This window comes from Podarcis filfolensis (assembly GCF_964270895.1).
Source record: "Podarcis filfolensis genome assembly, chromosome: 6".
NCBI classification, from domain to species: Eukaryota; Metazoa; Chordata; class Lepidosauria; order Squamata; family Lacertidae; genus Podarcis; species Podarcis filfolensis.
Window position 1 is genome coordinate 49,332,600 of NC_139609.1, and position 26,544 is coordinate 49,359,143.

The 26,544-nt window shown below is 43.7% G+C and overlaps 1 protein-coding gene across 13 annotated transcripts in view; it reads right to left on the minus strand.

The window, feature by feature from the left end:
- RNF220 (ring finger protein 220) overlaps positions 1-26,544 on the minus strand; it is a 341,456-nt gene that overhangs the window by 160,144 nt on the left and 154,768 nt on the right. The window lies entirely within an intron of this gene.

Sequence of the window (26,544 nt, forward strand, 5' to 3'; positions counted from 1 at the left end):
GTGTAAAGGAGAAATAGAGCTGTGTGTCATCAGCATATTGCTGACAACATACTACAAAACTCTAGATGAACCTACTCAGCAGTTTTATGTAGATGTTAAACATTATGGGGGATAAAACTGAACCCTGAGGAACCTCACATTGAAGGCTGCACAGGGTCAAAGAGCACTCCTCAAGCATCATGCTCTGGAAACAACCATCTACAAAGAAGTGCCACCCACCTATAATTCAGATAGCCTCTCCAGAAGGATATCATTGTCGATGGTTTCATAAACTGCTGAGAGGTTAAAGAGAATTTAAACTGGGCTTAAACCCTGATTGATATAGACCTAGAAAATCAGTTTAATCCAGGAGCACTTGGATCACTCAAGAACCCTGCCCAAGAATGGGAGATGGGCAACTGGCCAGTAATTATTTAGATTTTCCGAACCCAGGGAGGGTTTCTTGAGAAAGTTTTACCGCAGCCTCCTTCAAGCAGGCAGGGACCACCTCCTCTCATTAGGAGGTATTAATCACCTCCTTGGCCCAGCCAGCTGTCCCCTCCCTCTGCAAGTTATTATCAGCCAAGAGAGGCAAGGGTCCAGAGTACAAGTGGCAGCCTGACCAATCCGAGCACCTTGTCTACATCCTACTAACTGAAATTCATCCAACGCAACAGAACTAGACAGATTCATCTGCTGTAACAGAGGAGTCAAGATCCTGGCAGATGCAAGTAATTTTATCCTGAAAATACTTTGCAAACAAATCAGTGAGCTACTGTTGGTTCTGTCATCTCTTTTTGGCCAGATAGGCCAGATTTGGCCTTGCAGCACCCAGAAAAGCTCTACTGGATGGCAAATCAGAAGAAGGCTGGTCTATAAATTAGCAGGGAACAAGGTGGTGGGTGAATCTGGAATATCTGTATTTAACATCTGTATTAAACAGTTGTTGCTCCTCATCTTCTTGGCATCCATTTAGATAGGCTATCATATTGGTCCTAATATTCTTTTTGTCTAGGCCCAACATGCATGGTACTAAGTTCGGTCTTTCCCCCATACTACATTATGGCCATTCATAGGCAACAAGGTTACATCCAGGAAACACCACAGTGAAAGGTGAGCAACTTTGGGGCACAGGATGACTGTGTCAAGGCCACCAGCTGGCAAAGGAAAAGCAATGAATCTTGGCCAGGAAAATGGGCTGGTTTTCTATTAGCCCAAAAGGAAAGGATATAATTGGGGAGGGGGGACAAAAGGTACTTACCACTTGCTCAAAAACTAGTTTCAAGTATGCAACTAAGTTTTTAACACAGATCTTATATGTATTCTTTTCAGTACCACAGTGTCAATTCAGTGACATTTTCTTGTTTGTTCTCGTTTTCCATAGTGCAATGTGACAAGGAAAAAGAATCTGAAGCATTTTTTTTGGATTGCCTCCAAACTTCACTGCACCCTGCACTTAAGTAAGTTCTTGGGGGTTCCCTTAATCTTCTGGAGCAAATTTGGGGAGGACGCGAGGCATGCACAGAGAGAACTGAGTGGGGGTGTCCCATTGCGTAAGCGGAAATTCCTGCACTGACTGAACATGGTTGGTGGATGCCTCCCAACGTATTTATTTTTTCCATTAAAATATCAGCATTGGCTCCCTGGAAGTTGTTACAGTGGAACTCTTCAGGGAATCTATTGGATCTATAGCCTGATGTCTGTCAGCTCATCCCTCTCACCTTCTTAGGCGAGGCTCTCCTGTCTTGCCTATACAGTGGTGCCTTGGGTTACAAACACCTCAGGTTACAAACACTTCAGGTTACAGACTCCGCTAACCTGGAAGTAGTACCTCGGGTTAAGAACTTTACCACAGAATGAGAACAGAAATCATGCGCCGGGCCGCGTGGGAGGAGCGGGAAGCCCCAATAGCTAAAGTGGTACCTCAGGTTAAGAACGGTTTCAGGTTAAGAACGGACCTCCGGAATGAATTAAGTTTGTAACCAGAGGTACCACTGTATTCCTTGCTCTCCTCCTCTAAATACAAGGGTTTCACCTGTCAGAGAAGATAAGCACTCTAGAAAAAGTTGTGTGTGAACATGCCCTTCCATGACCTCCCCAGAACATTGGAGTGCTATTTATGTTACTAGAAAACCCACTGGACAGAATAGGAAGGGACACAAATATATTCTCTGCCAGATGCCATATTAGCTACTGCAACATTATGCAGTTAAAATTGGGCCCTCCATACCTGGCCCTAAAAATAGGAAAAGAGACACTGCCTCCGTGAACAGGACAGCAATTTCAACAGATTAGTGGAGCCTAGTTTATATGCAGAGGTGGCCTTTGGTAAGAGGATACTTCTTTCAAGTGGGACCAACACCTTGGCATCCTCTTGTCTGTCACTACTGCCAGCACTAGGCTGTCCCTCTTCCATCAGCCCCATCAATCAGCAGCCACAGGGATGATCTGTTAATGTTTTTCCTATAGACAGACACATTATGTCTCCACGCTGCCTCTGCACACACCGTGTTTACACCCCTTCTCTCTCCAGGGAGTAAATCAACCAAATTGATACGAGCCGTGATTAATTGTGTATCTCGGACCAATCTTTCCCCGAGTCCCTCACGCGGGCGGCTTCCTCCTCCTCCCCCCCCCCAACAAACCAGGGGAGAGAGGAGGCCCTGCTTGGTTTGACGGATAGAGCCTGCCCAGGACGCAGCGAGATAAATTTGAGAGGCCTATGCTGGGCTGTCAGCGTTAAAGATGATGGATGGGGGAGGTGAGGCGGGAGGGACCCGTTGAGCTTGGCGTAATGGAGAAGGTTCCTGGGGGATGGATGCTTGCCCGGTGATTCGGCGTTAATCTCCGGGCGCTGGCGAGGTGCTGACGACTGATAACAAGGAAATAGGAATGACAACAATTTTTAGCCAAGAGATTCTTCACAAAAATGCCAAGCTGCCGGAGGTCTGACAGGCTCTGATTGAACGGGCATGGGGAGGGGGCAGCCACCTTGGCGAACATGCAAAAGATGGATCATTTTATTTTCCCGCCTGACCATCTACATTTATTATCATTCCTCCTAATTCCACCTCGCTTAGCAGCTTGTCACCACCATTTCTCTTCCGCCTGCTGGCTGATGGGACCAGACCTTCTGTGCAGGTGAGCCTGCTGGATAGTGCAACCAATGGCCAGGGTCTTTCTGGGAGAAACTGGCTGCTCAGTACAATAAGCCAGACACACGTGCGAAGAGCTACTGAAAAAAAGGCCTTTGGGGGGCAGAACTGGTAGCTGGAGATGTGAAAGTGCTTGACTGAAAGTATGCAAAGCCAACCACTTTATTCACATAGAAACAAGTGGAAACAAGGAGGAGGAGGATGCAGCAGATGTACTGATACAGACAGGCTGACTTGTATCGTGCTGCCACATTTTACGTATTTGTGCCAGGATTCAATCTCTGGAGCAAGGCTAAGTAATAACAAAGAAAAAGTATCTCTGAGCATGCACAGAATATGTTTCCCTAACCACTGAGCAAGCACAGTTTGGACTCACACCTTTACAGACAGAACAGCTCTGAGGGCTTATCCAGACTTTGTGCCACATTTTCCAGGCAAAAGTCCGCACTTTAAAGCTCCTTCTCCAAGCAGGGTTTATTTGTCCCTGTGGAAAACCCAATTGCCATTTGCTCCAATTCAGTGGTAAAATGTGGGTTTTATGATAGATGGCTATCATGGCCAGACAATATGGGGAGCTTCCCACCACCACCACCAAAGTGGCCCTGGCAGCCACTTCATCACAGACAATGTGGTTACAATGTGGACAACTAAACTTTTGTACACACACAGTAGCAAACAAACAGACAAACTGGGGGAACTTGTGGTCCAAAAGAAGGGGGGAACTGACTAAATGCTGCAGAGTGCTCTCCAAAGCTCCTGCTTATACAACAGTTAAAGAGAACTGAGCAAGAAGGTTCTCAGCTTTAAGCATGCATTCCTCCCCTTTCTGTGAAGAAGAGGTCAGAAGCACCAGTTCCCTGGCTAAAACTGAAGAAGTTTCCAAGTTTACTCTGCCAAGTTTACTCTGCACAGGCACAGAGCTGATTAGTGTGCATACATAGGGGCCACAGAAAAGAACTAAGAATTTTCTACTTAGTACCTCAAGAATATGCTGGCAACATTAAGTTTAACAATGTAAATATTGGATGGAGGATTTAACTCAGGATATGAGATGTGTGGCTGGGTTGCAGAAACTCTGCACCATTCCTTTAAGTAGATATGCTAGCCTGGTCAGAAAACAAAATAAGGTAGGCTAAAATAACCTTGGCAGCAATAAGCTTTGGGTAGTTTGCAAGAAATATGGATATACTGCCTCTGCAGGTCAAACAAAGCAATAGAAAATGATGCTGCCCCCACAGTCCAAGCAGAGCATGAGAAGATGAGGAGATGAAAATTATGGAATTTCCAAAACACAGCTTATTATGAGCAACATGCCAGAAAGCCTCATTTGGGTTTTTAGGCAAGGAAGAAAGTATTACATATGTGTGTTCTTTTCCATATGTATGAACATCAGTTTTACATCAATAGCTGATGAAATCCCACCCCCCAATTTTGTGGAATTGTTAGGTACTGCTTTATCATATGGCAGGCTGTAGGTGGATTCAACTCTAATTTCAGCCAGGTCGAGTCATATGTTCAAGACCCACTTCAGTAGAAGGGGCTTGCAGGTATGAAGCCTCGAAGCCAATTAGTCCAAGGAGGAAACAACAAAGGAATCTGGGGACTGGATCAGCCAAACTCAGTCAATATGGCCCATCTGGAGCAGGCAATAAGCAACATTAAAGGCAAGTAAGAAACTCTTCTGAAGGCAAGGGTGAAAGGCAGGAGTACAGAGATGCAGGAACACGTAAAGAAAACAACATGGATGTAAGAAAGGAAAAAGTGACAGGGATACAAAGCAGGTACAGAATTAACTGATAATGGTACCACAGCTTGAAGATCAAGCAAGATAACCTGCTTTGCACACATGTATTATACCCAGCAGGGGTCAGCAAAGATCATTCACCTGCCTTAGAGATGGAGCCATGCAAAGTGGTAGCTTACAGCACAACAGAGTTCGCAAACAAGGTCCGTCCTGCACCCTATTATGTGCTGCGACTGCAAAATGGGAATTTCATGACAAAAATGTGCAAGTCAGAAATTGTTCTGTTGTAAGAACAGAGGTTAAAAAAAAAAGAAGGAAGCGCAACACTGATTGGAACTTCAGAACTACTGAAAAGGCTACAACAATCTAAAGCAATGTTTATTCGAGGAGTCAATTTGCATCGCCATTTGGCACATGGCCAGATGCACTGTGCTCCTGGGTAATGGGATGTCTGAGTAATTAATGATGAGTATAGCCTATGATTTTGCAGTCCACTGCAAAGTTTTCTAGCGTTGGCTGAATGTAGCATACAAAACTGCAATTTGTGCTCATGACACACTATTTATATAACCCATTTTGCCACAAGCATGATGCAATCTGGGTAGGAAAAAAGGGGAAGGGGGAATCTGGCCGCCTGCCAGTATATGAACTGACTCTGAGTGCCAAGGAACTAGTGTGTTGGGAATGTGTGTTGAATAGATGTTGGACTTTAGCACATAGTGATGTTGTTGTGCAACCGCTTTGTCATCTGTATCTTTCCCAACTCATTCACATTTATAAGTTATACTGCAGCTCAACTTATCTTGGGAAGATGAGTACCGCTGTGGTAGATATGGATTCAGCTGCTAGCTGGGTATCTGCTGAAGCCATCACACAATAATTTCACCACATGCAAATTCACCAACCTATTCCAGTAAAAGTAGCTTCCATGTAAAGATGCTTAACTTCACAGCACCACCTGATTCTAAGATTTGCTGAGCCAACATGAAAGTAAGTGCTCATAACTGGACATAGGAGAAGCTTATATAGGAGATATAGTACTCTCCTCAACTGCAGTGGAGGACTTGCCCTCCAGCCTGGAAATGCTACTGTAGCACTTTTGGCCATGACCATACATGAAACACAAACTAAGAAAAGGCACAATCTGGTTAGGAAAGACAGAAGAGCTGGTACTCCACCCTGAAGAGACAGGCCTGGGGAACCTTTGGCCCTCCAGATGTTGCTGTACTACAAGTCCCATCATCCCTGGCCACTGGCTATGCTTGCTGGGGCTGATGGGAGTTGTAGTTCTGCAACATCTGGAGGACAAATGTTCTCCACACCTGGTCTAATACTTGGAGGTACCATATGCCATTTCAAAAGAGAAGCGGAAGCTGCCTTGTACTGAATCAGACTCATGGTCTATCTAGTTCAGTATTGTCTGCACTGACTGGCAGCAGCTTTCCAAAGTTTCAAAAAGGAGCCCTTTTCCCCTGGCACTACATGGGGATGCCAGGAATTGAACCAGAACCTTCTGCATGCAAATCAGTGCTCTACGCTTCTGTAATGCATAGGTTTACCCATAGGGGAGCTCTGGAGCCAGAGAAAGAGGAAGGGAACTTTATCCCCAGCTTCACTAACTATGCTTGCAACAACAGAATATCACAAACTAGGATTACACACATGTTGAGGACAGAAGGACTGGCCACTACAACTCTATCTTTCAATACTTAACTGCCACTCCCAAGCAACTGATGCCAGAGCCAGCTGCTTCACTCTGCCTATTGGTTGAGCTGGAGGAAGATATGTGACAAAAAACATCTAGGGCTGGGGTACTAGTTACCCTCACCATACTACTATTTTCTTAGTCACATATTAAGGTTTCTATTCCCCACTAACCCTCCCGCTGCGGTATTAAAAAGCAACCCACTGCTGGGAATACATTAGTGAGTTGCAGCAGATCCTTCTTTGCGATTATAATTACAAAAAATAGAGGGACAATAACTATTAATATTTTATTGCAGTATTTAATGAGCTAAAGCAGACCATCTCCCACTCTACTGGAACGGCATACTTTGTCACTCTCCTGTCCCCACCATCCTCCTCTCAGGGAGGAGAGGGAGCCTTCCCTGTCTTCCAATAAATCTTAACAATACTATGCAATCTATGCTGTTGCATGTTTTATTTTAAAACCAGAAATGACCTTCCTCATTGTTAGATTTCTCTCCCAAACCTATGCATCTCCTTGCGTCCCCAAGTCAGTTTGGCCCGCAGATCTGGACCCTAGTTCCTTTAAGCCCAATGTTAAAATATAGACTAATTTGCAGCAAGAAGCTCAGAGCTTATTTGCCCCTTAAGGTCTCAGAGACTAAGGGGAAATTACTGATAGGCACACTAAAGGAATGCATATCCAAAATTTGGGAAATATCCTTAATTAAAGAAGATACTCACTTGACTTGTCACAGAACTCTTAATAAGTCAAGAACTGAGCTCCACTTCCCAGTTTAATTTCTGTGATCCTCCAATACTAAGGCTGCGTACACACAACATTTTACTCTAAAATCAATAGAGACAGTACTTGTTTTTTTCTGTGCAAGTCCACACACATTTTAGATCTATAGCATATATTTTGCCCTTGCAAACTGCTTATTGAAAATGCTGTTCTATTCAAAAAAATAAAAGCTCATTGCAGATTGATATTGCATTACTTTGCAGTGTGTCCATTTGAAAACAGATGTAGGTGGTCTCAGTAATTGGGGGTGTATCCACATCTGCTCAATGACACTGAGGGTGGCCATATACTTCACAGTCACTACTTCTTGCTCCCTTCCCCTGGGACATGTGAAGGGAAGGAAGACAGGATCTAGAATCAATCTAGATTGAAAGCAGCATATTGAAGATGAACATGAACAATTTTGTATTAAGAACAATTCTGTTTTTGTGCTATGAACAGGTTGCTGTGAATGCAGCCTGATGTTTGTTTGTTTTTAAAAATGTAGCACTTATGAGCCTTCCCAAGTGTAACTAACATAACAAATGACTCACCTATGAGGAAAGCTTCGAAGCATTTGATGCCTTTTAGTTTAGAGAAAAGGTGAGTAGGAAGAGGTGACAAGATACCAGTTTATAAAATTATACATGGCATGGAGAAAGAGGATAGAGAGATGTTTTCCTCCTTTTCTCGTAACAGTAGAATGCAGAGATATTGGAAGGTTGGAAGATGCAGGATGGATGAAAGAAAGCATTTCTTCATATACTGCATAGTTAAGCTTTGGAATCTGTTCTAGAGGGATAATGGCATCCAACTTGGATGGCTTCAATAGAGGATTAGACAAATTTGTGGAGCATAAGGCTATTGATGGCTACTAGCCATACTGGCTATGTTCTGCTTCCATGGTTGGAAGCATTATGCTTCTCAATACCAGTAGCTGGGAATGGTGGGTGGGCAGAGTGTTGTTGTACTCATGTCTGGATTGCGAGCTTCTTACAAGCATCTGTTTGGCTACTGTGAGAACAGAATGCAGGACTTGATGGGCCATTGGCATCACCTAGCAGAATCTTCTTATTGTTATGGTTTAGTGGGGGAACAGGGATTCCCGAGATCCCTGGGTGCCGGCTTCCCCACTCTAGATTATTGGGTGCTGGAATTAATCAGAGCTGACATGCTAAGCTTGTTTTTCTGCCAGACAGAGGGGCAGAGAGAGATTGTGGCCTTGCCACTAAGTGACCTACAAAACAAAAGACCCTACAGGTAACGGAGGGGGAGGTTGCAAGGGCCTGATGGGTGTGATGCAACACAGAGGTTTTTTCGTAAGATGTTCTGGGAACAAAGAGGAAGTAAGGAGCACTCCAAGTGGCGCTGGCTGGAGGAGGCTGCACCAAGAGACCAGGGTCATGACTTTGAACCCAAGCTCCCTGAAGCTATGATAGGAGCAATGAGAGATACTTTTGGGGCATAATGTTCTGCACCCCCTCCAATGAAGGCTCTGTATGTAAACATGTGTAAAAAAACCGCATTTCCCCCCTTAAAAACACTAGTCTGTGCTGTGCCTCAATTTCCCAATGGAAACGCTACCCTGCGTAAGCGACTGGAGCCCCCAGGAATCTTGCTACTGCTTGGCAGAGATTGAGGGTAGCATGTAACACTATGTTCTTAAACACTGATTTGGAAGCCTGCCTTTTTTAGGACTGTATTTGAATCTAATGCAACCCTGAGTTTTTCTTTTGAGTGGGGGAAGTGAAAAAGAAATTGAATTAATTAGAGCAAAAGCAAAAATCAGGACATAAGAATTCACAGGCAAGGGTCACAGCAAGGTTACTCTGCCTCTGATAGTGGTCAGCCAGATGCCAGGGTGAAATCGCAAGCATGCACATGAACTGCACCAATAGATAAAGCCTGACGACGGGACTGCTGTACCATCAAAAGTCAATAGATTATACCCAATCAAAAATAGTGGTTTTAAAATCACAAGATTTTAAAAGCTAATAAATCCAAGGCCTTTTTATTTGCTTTCTGCTTTATGAGCTTTTAACAGTCACATTTCCCAGCTTCTTGTCTGTAACCATGACTGAAGCATTTTGAGATTCAGAAGCTGAGCATTTCACACAATTTTTTGAGCACTGGGGTTCAGAGCAAAGTATCATGAGTTGTAGGAGTCTGAGAGCCAGGTAACTGAAACACCAGCCTATTGCCAACCTGGTGCCCTCCAGATATTTTAGGATACAAATCCCAACTGTGCTGGCTAGAGCTAATCAGAGTTGTAGTCAAAATAATCTAGAAGGTACCAAGTTGGCAAAGGCTGCACTTGCCAAACTGGCTCAGTGTCAAGTTCTAGTCAAAATGGTAATGAAGTGATAAGCAAGTGTGGATGAATTACTCAGATTTTTATAGAATGAGCCCTTGCCCTGATTCATTAAACCAGGAGTGGAGAACCTCTGGCCCACAGGCCTAATTAGGTATGGCACAGGTCCCAATTTGGACTGTGAGGATGTTTCCCACAAATCACACCTGCCTGCCCTGCAGCTGACATCATATCGGATGCCAGGTGTGGGGCAGGTACAGACATGGCTTCAAAGGAAGAAATGGGAGCTTATGGGGAGCTACCAATGGGTCCTTTGCAAGGTGGACTCCCTCTCAGGACCAATCAGCTGACTGGGGCTCACAGGAAGCATTGATGGAAATTTCCTAACGCAGCCAAGAGGGCCAGGGGAAGCAGTTTGGATTGAAACTATTTCAATCTCAACACTCTGCATGGACACCTTCTCCTTGAAAGAGGAAGTCCCTTTGCTCCTGTGTGCCATTCACTTTGAAAGTTTGCTTTGTTTATACAATTTCCGGCACAACTTTCTAAGGCTTATGCCCCACTTAGTGCAGTTTACATAAATTAAAATCACAATCTGTCCTAAAAGGGATGACAATAGGTTCATTTCCCAAGCAGGGGCAAAGGAAGGCTAACCAGCACCTGATGCGGGTATTGGGGCAAACCGCCTGGCAGCGCATGCACCATATGTACGGCACATGCACGGCACCGCTATGTATGGCGCACACACATGTGGTGTATGTAGCGGCGCTGCACGTATGCCACTTGGCAGTTTGCTGACGGCGTCGCTTGAGTGCCAAATGGACAGCAGTGGGATCCTCTGCTTGCAGCTGCAGTGGCAATGGAAGGATCCTCCGCACACGGCTGCAAGGGTGTGATGGCAGCGGCTCACGCCGCCACACCCGGGGGCAGCGGGGCAACCCTCCCGTGCGGTGCCTGCTTGTCACCTCCCTCAGAGATGGCACCCGGAGTGACCCCCCCCGTCCACTTCCTCTGCCACTGTTCCCAAGGCAGGTACATTTGTCTCAGGAGAAAACTCACCCTTTCGTATCAAATCAGGGCTAATTTTGGTTATATGAAAATATTCTGAGAAAAAAGTTTGAAGGGAGTGTTAAGCAAACAGGTCATTGTAAAGAAAGAACAGGAAACCTAAAATGTTTCATTTCCATAGGCTGGTTCATGCTTTTGATTTGGCAGAGAACATCCTGGAGTTTGACCTCACTGGGAGGTAAGGGACAAGGGCCAGGTTTTCCCCACACCTTGCAGCCAGGTGGCCCAGCTAAGAGGAAGCAGACTGGGGGTTGGGTACTGCTGGCTTTCAGATATAAATAATCACTTCAGCAGCCTCCAAGAGCGGCAGGGAGACTTAATGTGCTGACAGCGCTGCATTTTTTACTTTTAGTCAATATGAGAAAGGCCCCAAGACTATGATTCTAAACATCTGGATTCCATCAATCTGTGATCCATCATCGCCTATCGGCATTCGACCATTGCCTGGCCGGAGCAATGCTGCTTGTTTTATTAATACGTCAAATACATTATCCATGTAATACACTTGTCTTCCTATTCCCCCTCCCACCCACACAGACACTGCTTCCCCACTGCTTCTGTGCAGCATATTTAAATGTATAATGGATCAGTTTGCATTACATGTCTGTATGTCATAATTTGTCAGGTTTAATAGAACTTAGTAAGGAGAGGAGGGAAGGGAGAGAAGCCTTCATGTCGTGTATGCTTAATACAAAATTGTCTGGATCACTTTATTTATTTCCCTCTTTGTTCCTGGAAACCAGAGAGCATGGGGCGTCTGGGAATTGCCTGCTTCATCCACATTGCCTTGGTCATCATGTTCTCTCTTACATGCAGCTCTCTTGCAACTTTTGTGTGTTCACATTGCATGGTGGATTGCCAGCCAACAGAAGGTGCTCAAATGGCCTAGGTTTCTGGTGCAAAAAGGAGATTGCAGTTCCTGTAGTACCATGCTCTTGTAGTTGTTATATAAACAACATACATTCAAACTAAGAATCTCTTGGAGAGAGGGACCAGATCTCAATTTCTTCTGGTCTGTGAAATTTGCCAGAGATACTTGCCTGGTCTATAATGAAAATATTAAAAGGCCTCAGTGGCACCACATGGTAAATTTAAGAGCATATGGCATCATGCAAACTGTTTTGAATCCCACAGGCAGTGGGGTGGGTTTGATTTGCAACAAGCCACACAAAGGCTTAGCAAGCTAGCAAGTAAGTAACACATGGGCCATTTCTGTCCATATTCCAAAGGCTCTCCCAAAAGGCAGCGGACACCCCAAATGACCTGAAAGGAAAGCTGTGTGGTGTTTTTATTTGTGACATTAAAAGAGGACTCAGAAATTGCATCATTGAAGCTCCATTACTACTTGAAACTCTTCCTTGCAATAAAGATCTTGGAAGAGACCCCTGACAAAGTCACTTCTCATGGAAACTTTCAGGGTGGGGTTTTGCCTTCTAAATTACCATCCTACGCATCTGAATTAACCCACAACTAAATGGATGGGGACAGATCACCCTTCTGCAAGATAGTGCTAGAGATGCTTTGAAAACTCACAGGAAAGTGCTACCGATTTCTATAATAACTTTATAATGTACAAACCTATTATAGTATTTCATAATGTAAATTGTTGACCAATCCACTACACAATAATCAGGAGAGATAAAAGAGGGTACATATTTTAGAAGCTGAAATGTAGTTTCTTGTTGTGGCTGCAAAGGAATGTCAGCCAAGCTGAATGAACCACTAGGGTCCATCTGACTTTTGACCCATGCCCCTTATTGTGAGACCTATGCTCTTATTTTTGTTTCCTGCTCATCACAAACTTGATTGACACAACCGGCTGTGAATGCCTCTCTCTCCAACTCTGTGCTATTTCCTGAGGAAGTGATGTCATGTTTCCTAATGGGCAACAGTCATGTCGCCTTAATAACAGTCCCAGAAACAATTGCACATTTACTATCCAGCTTGCTCACTTGGCACACGGAGCCCATTCCCTTTCCAAGGCTTAATTTGATTTTGACATATTGGCTTCAGATTAAAGGAATCTCGTAAAAAAAAAAAAAATCCAAACACATACACATCCAGGTCTCTCTGCCCCCCCCTTTGTCATTCCTTTCGGGTCTTGCAGAAAAGTGCTAACACCATAATATTTTAAGGAGAGAAAATCCAAGTGTGCTTTACCCCCTGCTGGCTCTTATGCTGGGCTTATAAAAATTAAGTGGGAACTTACACAGCTGTGGGCTATAAACCCTTTGTTGCCAACTCTACTAGGCCTGGAGTTTACCTGCCTTGGTGGGGGGAGGTATCCACGGAGAAAGCCGAAACCGCAGTCCGATGAAGCCTACATGACTTTCCTGGGTGAGAATGCCGAACATGTGGAAGAGCAAAGAGTAGCCACTGGGACGGGTTCCTAGCAAGCAGCACAGATGCCTGGGGTGGTGGTGGAACGCCACGGCGGAGGAGAAGGGGGAGCAGGCATGCGAAACGACAGAGTGCAGTGAAGCAGTAAGAGCCCTCCCAGCTGAATATCAATTAGCATCAATTACTGACTTCATTTAATTGTCGTAGAAGATGAATTTGTCATTTTTAGTCTTGAATTAATGGGAGACCTTCAACTTTTCTTTGGCAGCAACCTGCATTTCCTGGCTTTGCTCAGCCTGAATGGGGGTAGGGGAAAGAACGGGACACTGGAACAGAGAAGGGAAAAGGAGGTTATGGTCCAGCTTCATACTAAGGAGTAGGTGCACTTGATTCAGGATTGGAGAATCATGTGACATGTCCCACATTTTCCAACAGGGGTCGCTGTAAAGAGACTATGGGTGGTGATTCTAAGGGGTGTTCCCTGCTATTCCAGTATCAGCCTCTCCTGAAAGAGGGCACTGGAGAACTGGCCAGGAGGAATCAGTCTACTCCCATTCTATGACTGCTTTACATGGCATATCATGTTTGCAAAGTGTGTCACAGGATTTGTTACATCTTCTATCCCAGCTCATGATCATTTGCTGGGAGATCATTCCACAGATGGGAAACTGAAGTGGAGAGACAGTGCACTGACCAAGGCCACTCAGTGAGTGCATGGCAGTGTTAGATCTGGTTCTGTACCCAAACCTCTCAGATTTAAGCCCACCCTGCCCAGCTCTAGACCAGAGTTTGCTGCAGGAGAGACTTGATGACTATGAGAATCATAGTATGTACATAATATGCACATATATCCACAGCATTCATATACAGAACTGATAATTAAAATGGTTGACTCCTAACTTCACTTCTCATTCTGCAAAATGAAGCAGGTGCAAGTGGGCAAAAGGAAGGAACTGAAAAACACTTAGGTTTAGGTGTTGCGGGGGGGGGAGAGAAATACAGGAATGCCAGCACACAACCCATGCTCTATCCTTGCATTCCGTTTTGATTTCTTATTTTCTTTCCATCTTTCCATCCCCGACCCCCTACCTTAGTTCTCAGGCCAGAAATTAATTTTACAGCCATGAAGTGTTTACATTTTTTCCAGCAAACAGGCAATGGTAAACAATAAATGCTCGGCAGCAAAATTGAATTTATAACTGCATTACGGCACCAGATAACGCCCTAAAATAACAACGCGATAAGGAAATTCGATTTGATTGCCTCTGCACATCAGCTTGGGCCCATCTGCAGCCCGGGCCTCCCTGTAATAATTTTCAATTGGGTTTGTAAACCTTATTTGTCCTTAAATATTTCTGTCATTTTTCATTGCTAGAGACAAATCCTTGGGTATACAGCAGTAGACGGACTGCTCTTTAGGAGAGATTTGTGTGTGTAGGTGTATGTGTGTCTATGTGCCTGCCAAAGCGGTGGGAAGACATCTTGGTGAGCAGTGGTGGACGATGCAGGGTGGGGGTCGGATCTGGAGCAGCCGCTGACAGTCATACGTCCAATCAATCACATTGCTGACAGGGAAGAATCACAGACCAGAAATTGAGTTTGACTCACATGGGATGACTGAACAAATTAATAGACCATTAGCCAAGCGGTGACCTGAGAAATGATGGGCGGATGCCTCTCCATAAGGCTCGAGCTGGAGTGTTTTAATATGCACATCCCCTCAAATTCAGCAAGATTCCAGCACTTTTCCAGGAATGTGCCCCCAGCTCTATTCAAGTTTCAGAGTGCGTTTTATGAAGCTGCTTAGGGATTCAAGGGCCCAAAGTAGAAAATGAGGGCATGGTGGAGAACTCTAATGTTTAGCATCTCTTTCAAAACAAGCATCCACAAAGCAAACAGACCAACAAGGATTAAACCACCCTTACTGCATAAGAACAGCAACTCCAGTAACCCACTCTGGACAGGAATTGGATAAAGATTTTATAAAGGCTGATTATTTCCAGTCTTTTTCAGTCAAATATTTAAGGACACCCATTTTAAAAGGAAGTATGGCCCAGATATCTTAATTGTTAGAAAATGATATCCTCATCTTACATCAATCTTATTTAGAACTCAGTTATGCTGTTGGCATTTGCCACACTTGTGGCACAGCCCTTCGAAGATCAATTGTGTGTGGGTAAATATTTCTCTCTTAAGCTTCCTTTGTTTGTTCTTTGTAACTAGCCATAATAATTTTCAAGATCTTTTGAAAAAGGTAGCAGTTAATTCAAAAGCGTAAGCAAATCTGTCTCTGCATTTTACTTTGCTTGTATATTTTTGTCTTTATCAGCAGTTCATTTAATTTGACATTTCATTGCCAACACTCCCAGGGTTATATGCATCTTTTGAGCTGCAGCTCACAACCTGGTCGAACACTGATAGTCATGAGCATTCTGATTGATCTGTAATGACAGTAGAGATTTCCTGAAAAACAAGCTTTAATATAAAAGGCGGAACACAAAGGAATTTGTTCTTACCATGAAAGTTCATTCTATACAGTTGGCAGGACAGCCAGTAAGAAAGGAAAGGGTTAGTAGCCCCTCAGACTACTTGGCAGGTAAAGTCAGCCTACCTGAAAATCTCTTTCCATATAGAAGTTGCCTTCCAGTTTTAGATATAGCTACAGCTTATTAATTTTATAAAACAGAAGCCAACAAAAATCTAGAATATGGAACTAAATAGAAGAAAAGGAGGGGAAGAGAACTGGCAAGCCAACCCTGAATCATTCTTACATGGTGAGCAAGTATGAGGGGGGGGGGCGCACAGGGGCTGCACCAACTAGCCCCATCCCCTATATGATGCATACAGAGTTCCTCCACTCCCCCCTGCCATGGCTCTGTATTTCTAGAAAGGAAGCTATTGCAAGTACAGCTGTATGCATGAATATTTCCATGTGAGAAGGGTGAGAACCTTCAAGGAAATGAACTTAATGGGCTTGAAGAAGACAAACATGAGGCAACAGATCCAATGAGAGGGGTGCTAGAGGAAATGGGATACTGTAGCTCCACAGAGTGCTGCAAAATTAGCATTTTGCCATTAGCTCACAACATATTGTGTGATGCATTTAAGTCTGTTTCGACACTTCCTGGGGTTACACCTCAACAAGGTGGGAGGAAGTCAACATCACACTCTTCTGATCATTCTGTCAGCACAAACATTTCTTCTTGCCAGATGGAATGACCTCCCCCCTCTCTCCCCACATGCTGTTCTGCAGGGGGTGGGTCCTCCTGATCCTCTAGAGAATATTTTGGGGAGGTGTGGGGGGGAGGGAGCCCTACTGTTGTTAGCTAGAGCCCTCACAATGGCTTCCATTAGAGTTCTGGGTAAGTTGAATCTGGGTTAGTTAAATGGCAGAAGAATACATTAGACTGAATGCTGGGAGCTCATGACAAAATGCCAAGTTCATAGCACCCTGTGGTCTGTAAGAGCCATAGGACATTACCTGCTAGTGTCTTAAAATGAATGAAGCTTTTTTTTTTTGTCTCATCCCCCAAAAACATCAGGTCGCAGAGTCTATTACAGAAAGTGAAGATGACGTTCTCATGGACCATGCCCCTTTCATTCTGGATACCAGAACGTCCCAATACAAAGATATATGCTACGGATTTTGAACCTGAGACAACTGAGATCCAAGAACCATGATCTCATCGAACAGTGTAGATCTATAAGGATTACCCTGAACTGTAGCACTCTGATAGATAGAATTTGAAACATTGAAACACTGAGGAAAAACCTGAGAGCACCACAATAACAAGGCACTGCACTGGCGTTGTCCATGTCTTGGTCAATATGTCCCAGCAGAGCATCCCATCTTGCCATTGACTCTGAGTGCCCCATCTCTGAGTTATCTCATGAAAGACTTCCTAGTAGGTTTGTGATCTAGTGCTATGCTAGTGACCAATGTAAGAAGAAATGGACCAACATATCCTTGGCTTGCACTTTTCTTTCTTAGGAGATTGGGGGGGGGGTATTGTACCTTTTTTATTCTTTATCTAAATGAGGGCTTCCTTCAAGAAACTGCCACTAATACATCCCAAACACACAGGCACAGTAATAGATTTTATCATCACTTGCTACCAACCCATCTCAACAGTGAGGTTTACAGAAATACGAGAACTGAAATAAAATTCCTGCTCAGACACAAACTTAGTTAAATGGCTTTGGACAAGTGATTCTCCTAAATCCTAGTTTACAATGTATAAAGTGGGATAATATGATCTAGCATGGCATCCAGCCTCCTGGGCACTCCAAAAATTGTTCCAGAGGGTCCCCCCAACCTTCTGGATCAAGGGGCTTTAGGGGGTAGAGAGGAAGGCAAAGTCTCATTGTGCCAGCAGAGACCCAATAGCACTATGTTGCACCTCACATCTAGCTTTTTGTGATTAAGAAGATAAACTCAACCATTTCTATAGCAAGCTGAACTTTATAATGTTTAATATCCGCAGCATTGTGTTGATAGTTAGCATTGTAGCAGAGCACTAGATTGTTTCTTTATATGAATGAAATGCACAACCACAATTGTGAACAATATTATAAGCCATTCCTAATGCATCTGGCTCTCCCACAGAGCAGGCAGCAGAGGGCAATGGAGAACAGCAAAGAGATGCAATACAGAGGCAACAGTGTAACATCGGGTTTGGATATTTATCAGGTGAAATTGCAGTTATCCCAAGGCCCTGCTGCATAGAACTCAGTCCTTCAGCCATATGCTCATGTTACAGATACTGTTTCCACAAAGTGAAATGTGGTGTGTTAATTTGAAGACCCTGCTTTCCTTTGTCTCCCTGGGAGATAATCAGGTAAACTATAATAAAAACACACGTGGGCAATTTACCTTTTCATCCCCATGAGCTTGGAGGGTTTCAATTACCGGATTCTGGGATTTAGTGCTTAGGGCTTTTTGGTGTGTGCAAGATTTATTAGGAGGTTTAGTATCAGTGGAGAATTCATGCATTTACTCCCTAGAGCTGGGCTTCCGCTCAGAGCCCCTAAATCATGGCCCTAAAGATGGGCCACTGTCACTTACAGCATTAGCATCGTTAGTGCATTCAGAAGATGATTAACAACCGTGCATGTGCAGCCCTCCTGGTCTGGCCCTCCTGATTTGGGTGTGTTCCCTTCCCAGTGCCTCAAACCTCAAAGAGCAGGGGCAATGGTGCCAGGCTCAGAGAATCTGCTTGAAATGCTTTAGGATGCAAAGTGTGTAATATTAAGCGCCCTCAAAGCATACACTTAAGTGAGAGCCGCTGCCTAGGGAAACTTCTGAACTGAAGCAAGGGATGCATTTTGCAATTCTTTCCAACCATTTGTAAAAGGGTGTGAAAATGTTTGTAGTGGGAGGGTTACTGAAAAGGGGGGAAAGTAACATATCTGGGATAGCTGAGTCAGTAGATCATGACTCAGTAGAGTAGACTCTTGATTTCAGGGTCATGGGTTTGAGCCCAACATTGGGCAAGAGATTCCTGCATTGCAGGGAATAGACGACCCTTGTGGTCCCTTCCAACTCTACAGTTCTATGATTCTATTATTTTATAACCAGACTAACACTCCTGCCCCTAGTTGGGGCAGGAACTAGATGGGGATTATACATTTGATGTGCATTCCCACCCACTTTCTGTCCTAGAGTCATAACCAGGCCCAAATTGAGGGGTGGAGGCAACTGCCCGGGGTGGCAGGTTAGGGGTGGCAGCAAACAGTACCCTGCCCCTACCTTTCTCATACCTGCCACTGCCTGAAACAATGCAGGGTTTGTTCTATGCTCATGGGAAGGTGAGGAGGGGAAAAGTTAGTGAAGGAATGAGCAGTGGGCCAGAACTAGTGGGAGATAGCAGCAGCAGAAAGAGTAGTTCAGGATTACAGTGCTCTGGGTGGGTGGTAATCCTGTGCCATTTTCCTACTAAAATCACCCCCATTAGCTAATCAATCGCTGATTCTTAATGTGATCCAAATGTGGAGAGGGAAAGTTTTCCCTTTCCTCCTCTGCTGCCATCCTGAGTAAAACACTTCATCTGTGTTGTTGGGATTTCCCCTCAAAATCAATACAAGATTCACAAGGGGGAAGGGGCCATAGCTCAGTGGGAGAGCATCTATTTTGCAAGTAGACAGTGCCAGGTTCAATCTCCCATATCTCCACGTAGAGTTGGGAGAGAACCATGGAGATCTACTGCCAGTCTGTTCAGGCAATACTGAGCTAAGTGACAAAGTACTACGTAATTATTTATTTGCTAAACTTTATCCAGCCTTCCTTCAAGGAAGCTTGGGTATGGTTTCCCTAGAAGTCTTCTACCTAAGTATTAGGTGCAAACTTGCTTAGCTTGGTTTAGGGTTGGGGAAAATCATTACTGTAAAAGACGTTAAGGTGCATCAAAGAATTAAGCATTGTAAAAGGCTGTCTGTAGGACTTTTTCAGGATCTGTGGCTTCCTCCCTCTGTTTAATTTGGGGTTACAGGTTTACAGCCCATTGTTCACAATCAGGGAGAGGTGGGTGCCAGAGCAGACTTTTGCCTTCTATGGCAAAATTTGAAGATCTGGCACTGAACACAACTACATTTGGACCAGGGATCTTCACAGTGCTGGCAGGCACATAGCACTATGTGGTAAACTCAGGTACAACAGAGATGTGTCCCCTTTTGCACTGACCTAAAGCAGCAACAAAGGGATGCGGATGGCACTGTGGTCTAAACCACTTGCCAATCAGAAGGTTGGCGGTTCGAATCCCCACGACGGGGTGAGCTCCCATTGCTCGGTCCCAGCTCCTGCCAACCTAGCAGTTTGAAAGCACGTCAAAGTGCAAGTAGATAAATAGGTACCGCTCCGGCGGGGAGGTAAATGGTGTTTCTGTGCGCTGCTCTGGTTTCACCAGAAGCGGCTTAGTCATGCTGGCCACATGACCCAGAAAAACTGTCTGCGGACAAACGTCAGCTCCCTCAGCCAGTAAAGCGAGATGAGCACTGCAACCCCAGAGTCGTTCGCGACTGGACTGTCAGGGGTCCTTTACCTTTACCTTTAAAGCAGCAACAGATTGAAAAAGCAGTATCTGTGAATGGGCATGAACAGACACATTTAAAAAGTGGGAAGTAGAGGTTTTGTCATAAACATTTTAGTTCCTCCTCACTCAACCCTGGAACATTTGTGTGAAAATCAAAATCCAGAAAAATTCAGCACAATACAACTCAGGTCTAGTCCCACAACAATTTCAACATCTCCAGGTTTAATACCACAGTTCCTGGAAATGCATAAAACCTCTGTGTGTCGAGCAGGAGGGGGGAAAGGCCATTTCTTAGGAATCTGCCAGTTCCATCCAGCTAATTTGAGGAAGAGCAGGGCTGTAATGAATATATATATATATATATATATATATATATATATATATATATACACACACACACATACATACATACACATACACACACACAGAGAGCTTTTATTCACTACCCAGTGGAGGGATATCTCACCTTCTTACTAATGCTTTTAGCACAGACACTCGGTACATTATGAAGACATAATGTGGCACCACCTCACTCCTACTATTATTTATTATGTCTCTCTCTCTGGTGACAGCCTAAGGCACTGGACCTGGGATAGTGGATGAATTCTCAGACAGGAAGGAAATGGGGGAGGAAAGGAGGATGAAGCATAAGGTCCCTTGTTATAATCATATCAGCCACCATCAATGTGTTAAAAAATGTGGGCCTCCAAGTTAGATCTTTCCTTCTTCTTTCTGGAATTGTAGCTTTGGAACACAGACTGGACCTACAATAGGTGAACATGGTACAGCCAGAGATAGCTCACTCGGAAGAGCATGAGACTCTTAATGTCAGGTCATGGGTTCAAGCCTCACGTTGGGCAAAAGATTCCTGCATTATGGGATCAATAGTTGACCCTTGTAGTCCCTTCCAACGCCACAATTCTATGGCTCTATGACTTACACGAATGGAAGAATGTTAGAAGGAAGTTTGTAGCATATTCAGCAGCACACAAACATCAATGCATCATCAGGAAAATCAGGTACTATTTCTTCTACGTCACTCTTGCATTCACTGTAGGAAGCCAGCTATGTGGACTGAAAATCTTTGCCTGATTCCATGCCACTCTGCATCAACAGTGCAGGCCACTAGCAGACTAAGCTCTGGATAAAGATAGTTGAGATGGGAAGCAAGGAAACAGTCCATCAGATCTGTGAATATAGAACTGTGCAGATATACACTAGGAAATTCGAATGATCTTCAGGGCACCAGTAGCCATAACTGATTGTTATTTCAGGAGTGGTCAGCCTCGTATGCTTTGTCCTCAAGATAATAACCGCACATGTGCACAAAGCCAACTTCAGTAAAAAAAAAAGAAAAGAAAGGTCTGGAATCCTGTACACACTTACTAAGGAGAAAGTCCCACTGAATTCAGTAGGACTTACTTCTGTCTGAATAGACTGCACTGCAGACAACTGCACATGCTCCCCAAACCTATAGGCTCAAAGGTGGAAAGAAGCTGCACCAAGTATGAAACAAATTCTGATTTATTATGAACTCTGACTTCATTGTCCTTTTTGGCATGCTTGATTGTGATTCAGAAACAACAGTAAAGGTTGCTTCATTTATACTGAAATAAAAAACCTTCAACAGTGCAATCCTAATCCCTTGCTCAGCATCACTAGAAGGGGTTTGGATTCGGCAGTGTTTTCTCACCATTCAGCTCAGCTGACTTGGAGGCCTCACAGGCATTTGGGAAGCTACTGCCTGAGGTGGTCAGCAGAAGAACACAAAACGGAGCATCACGGGGTGGAGTGGGGGGAAGTATGGCAAGAGACAGACCCACAGGATCCATGGCCAGTCTGTTTCCTGAAGAGGTGCTCAATCTGCTGTTCCAGACGGCAGATAGTGCAGCAAAATCAAAACAAAAAACCCACCCTATCCTCTACCCTGGCCACTAGGGCTGTAAATATGGGCTGGTGAACATGGTACTTCATGCCACACGTTGCCTTGTTACAGTTTGTTCTGCCCATCATGCTTAACTGTGTGTAAAACTGCAGCCCTGTTTAGGTAATTTGCTTTTCTTTATTTTAATTCCTTTACATCTCTCATTTTACATATGTAGACCTTCTGGTCTTCAGCAAAAAAAAAAAAGAATAATATTTTGCCCTTATCAAAAATATTTTGTTTTTTAAAAAGTATAAACTTGGGACCTGTTGCGAATTTTATGATTTTGAAAACAGGAAACCCTGGTGGGCATGCGAAAATATTGCAATTTTACAAGCTTAAAAAAAAAAAAGTTACATTTGCAAAACCTTTCTACTAACCCAAGATGGGGGAAACCCCAATAAATGTCACGCTGGTCCAGAAATTAACTTGCCAGAGGAATTATTCCGCCTTCTCCTTCAGCATGCAATGGAAAACCCAAGATCCTGCTTTGCTCCACACCTGGAGTTTTCTGGGGGCTAGTAGTCCCTCCTCTGCGCCCTGGAGCAGACAGAATCTTAGGCTGCTAATGAGCGCAGGCAGCCCCAATGCCTTTTGTCCTTTTTTCCAATACAGTGTTACTTACATTCTTTCTTTTTTAATTAAAACATCCCCGACTGATTTTACAAGCTGCTGCTTCTCTCCCAGTCTATCTCATATGCTTGAGTGCTAGTATTAATTATTAGATCCAATTTACTGTTTATACTCTGATGTTTTAACTAATTACCACTAATGGCAGACACCAGTGGGCAATCAACTTCATTTAGTTCCCACTGCAAACCACTCATTACCAGCGCAGAGAGCAAAAGCAGGAGAGAGAAAGAGCAAGCAAGCCCACAAGAGCTCTCTCTCTCTCTCTCTCTCTCTCTCTCTCTCTCACACACACACACACACACACACACACACAAACACAGGCAGGGTGGAAGAAGGAACAGATGCTGGTACGTTCATGGATGAGTTAAGAGCAGAGGGTGAGGGTGTTTGCTGGGATTTAATATTAAATTCCCCCATGGCAACATACTCTGGGGAAAATTTCAAAATCAGGTGGAGTCTTCTGGTGCCCACAAATGTATTTTCATTGGTTTATTGTGGTTAGAGGATTTTAGTAGGACTACAGTAGCCACAGGAAGCAGCTCCATCCCATGATGTGGCATCATGTGGGAAGCCTTGGATTGCCTAGGCAGGGCAATCCAAGGCTGAAACTAAATGTGAGATGCAGTAGCCTGTATCTTTTGACTGCACCTTGAACAGAGGACCAGATGCTTTTCCCTCTGGGGAAAATATGTTGTATGAAGGACTGATGATGTTCAGAGGCAAAGTAGTGATGGCTGAAGAATTTGATTTCTATGAATTCCACTGCAGTCTACACCTCTTTGACTAAGGATGAATGTAACTATATTTCAGATTTCATACTTCTCCAAATTTTGCAATACTGTTTTCAACTTATAAACTGTACTAAAATGTGTAAAATGTATATATTTTAAGATAAAATGCATTTAGAAATGTGCACATTAAGATAAAACACACTTTTCAGTTTTTATTATTTTTTATTATTGTATGTTCAGTTCAAAACCAACAACGAAGTGCCCTAAGAGCCAGAGGCAAGCAGCTTTGCTCCCCAAAAGTGCATGGCCAGGTTCCAAGGAAGGAAAACAAAGATCAAATGAACTAGTGGTAGGTGACGTAGCTTGAACTACATCACCTACCACTAGCTCATTTGAGTAAGAGAATTAGATAAGACTACATAATGCAACTTGAGTAACAAGGTGCTTGTACTGAGGAAAAAATTATGCTGTACCAAAGATCCTCCTGGACTAAAGAGCAGTAGTACCATCAATGGCATTGGAGCACAACAAGGATCAGGCTAATAACTCCCTCTGCCTCAGACCTGCCATTGTGGTACATTGTGGACCATGTGCATACCATACATCATTTCAGCATAAGAAACCTGCTGCTAACAGTAAGGATCTGAAATCCTCCTAAGTATCAATCTCTACCCACCAACAGAGAGTGATTACTAGAATAGATGCATACGCTGGTCTATGTACCTGTAGAGATTAAGTGCTTGGATTTTAGTACTTGGGTGGAAGTCAACAAAGGGCTAAATAATGAAATAACTGGGATTAGTTCTGCCTTCATGCACCAAATTCAAATCAACATAAACAGGAATGTGGCTTTCCACCAAATCCTGAACTAGGTCTGGAATGATAGCATCAAAAGAACAACTAATAATCCAGACCAGGAATTAGTGGGCCAAAAGGAGGAAACTACAAGGCTTATGTTGACTGGCAGGCCAGATATTGTTGATACTTGCCCGACTTTCAACATGTAGTATAACGTAGCTGGGTTGGAAGTAAGACACATTCATAGGCCTTGAAAAAATATTGATTAGTAGTAGACAGCAAATTCAAATGAGATATCTTTCACTAGATGATAACTGAGTACTAGATCTAAAAATGGGATCTGCAAAGACATGCCCTTAGAGAGAAGCTGTCAGGATTCTAATCAGCAATTTCTTCATTTCAAAAATAAAAACAAGCAAAAATTAGAAGCTGACCACAAATGACTGAAATTTCATAGGGCAGGAATATCTTAAATATACTAGTAAAAAGAGATATACTAGTAAAAAAGAGATAACTGCATTTTAAATACCTTATTTTGGAACACCTTCTTAAGGGTATGCAGGCTAAAGTGTGCTGATTAATGCAAACTGAGCTTATGGGTAGTGGCAGTTTTACAACAAATGCAGTGATAAGCATTGACAGTTATTTAAGTTACCTTAAGTTCCGTCTTCAAAAACATCTTCAAGCCAATCCCTTACTGTGTTCCAGAGTTTCTCACAGCCCACTGTTTTTACCATTCCACATGTTCTGGAGTGAAACATCAAGGGGAAAGCATCTCCTGCCACATGGTAAGGAGAAGTCATCTATTGTTACAGGTGTGAAATGTGTATGTGTGTGTTGAAGTTCACACTGCATTCTTGCCAGGACCTTAAAGAAACACCATGTGTCTATCATGCAAAACGGTAACTGGCATTCTAGATTCCGGGACCATATCTATGCTGATCACTCAGTCAGAATTCACAGCACATGACAAAGGCATTGTAAGTGGGCCAGCACTTCCCAAGAGGGTATGGCACAAGCAGTTCTGCGTCCCTCTCTCTTTCTGATTTACTAAGATTAAACCAGATAACTCAACAGGCTTTGGAGAACTGAGTAGGGGAAAGGAACCTCTGTGGAGTTAACTGCCTCATGGGAAGATACATTATAACTGCTCACACATCTGCAAGGTAATTGATGTCAGCTCTTGCAGTGCAAAGGCTTAATCTGTCCCCCCAGACCCATCGGCCCTGATGCTGCAGATCCGGCACAGCTGGTTTTATGGACTGTCACCCCACGACCTTTACAAATCCCATCATTCCAATCAATACATCTCATTAGCGTTAGGTAAATGTATGGGGCGGGCTGGGAGAAAAAGTTGTAGGCAACCGGGCTTCTGACTATCCTGTTGCCTGTTTGCTTTGAATCTTTTTTGCTAGCAATAAGGGATGGTTATTAAAACCAAACATGAACTGAACTCCTTGCCATATCAGCGAGGCCAAGCCGTTAACCCACCAATGCTGTTAAAGTCATTTCTCCCTCTCCTTGGGAAAGAGTCATAGGATTAACAATTTTCCATTGTGCTGGATAACTGAAACCATATCAAATCCTGCCAGATATGAGGAATATGACGCTAGGTATCCTGCAGGCCACAGCACCATTGCCTTGACTCATGGAGATTGTTTTACCACCAGCACCACCTGAGATGGCAAGCAGAACTAGCAAAACAAAACATTAAAATATGGAAAAGGGCCTAGATACCTATGTAATGGCCAGGTGGCTTATAGATTGTTGGCCATTTGCTCCACAGATTCTAGTCCAGTGAGAACAATTTGTACCCATGAGGGAACCCACTGACCAAGAGTTACACCCAGTGCTTACTGACATGCACCTCAAAATTTCATGGTCTTAATTTGTCTGTCATCCATGTGCTAGGATCAGTCAAGAGTATGATTATTTATGTCCAATTTGCTGCTCAGATGCACTTTTGGTCAGTAGCTTTGTTGTTTTTTTCTCCCTGCATGGTCTTCATAGTGAAATATGCATTCATTTAACCATTTTCAAGAGAGCAGGGCACACACCTTAAAACATGAGTATTAAGAGAAAAATGTCAATAAAATAAAAGTTCCTTCAAAGTGTCTTTGATTAAGCATAGGTGTTTCATGTGATAATGATTTGGAAACAAAAAACCGAAGAACCCCCTCTGTTTTTGAAGTCTCATGATTCTCCCATCAATATCAGGGCAACTGGAGCTGGCTACAAAATCTTTAAACAGCTGTGTGCTTTCAGCATGAAAAGAAAAGTATAGCCCACATTGTGACTCCTTTCATGCACCTCTTCTCCCATACCTTTGGCTAATTAAACAATCTATGGCATTTTAAATTGAG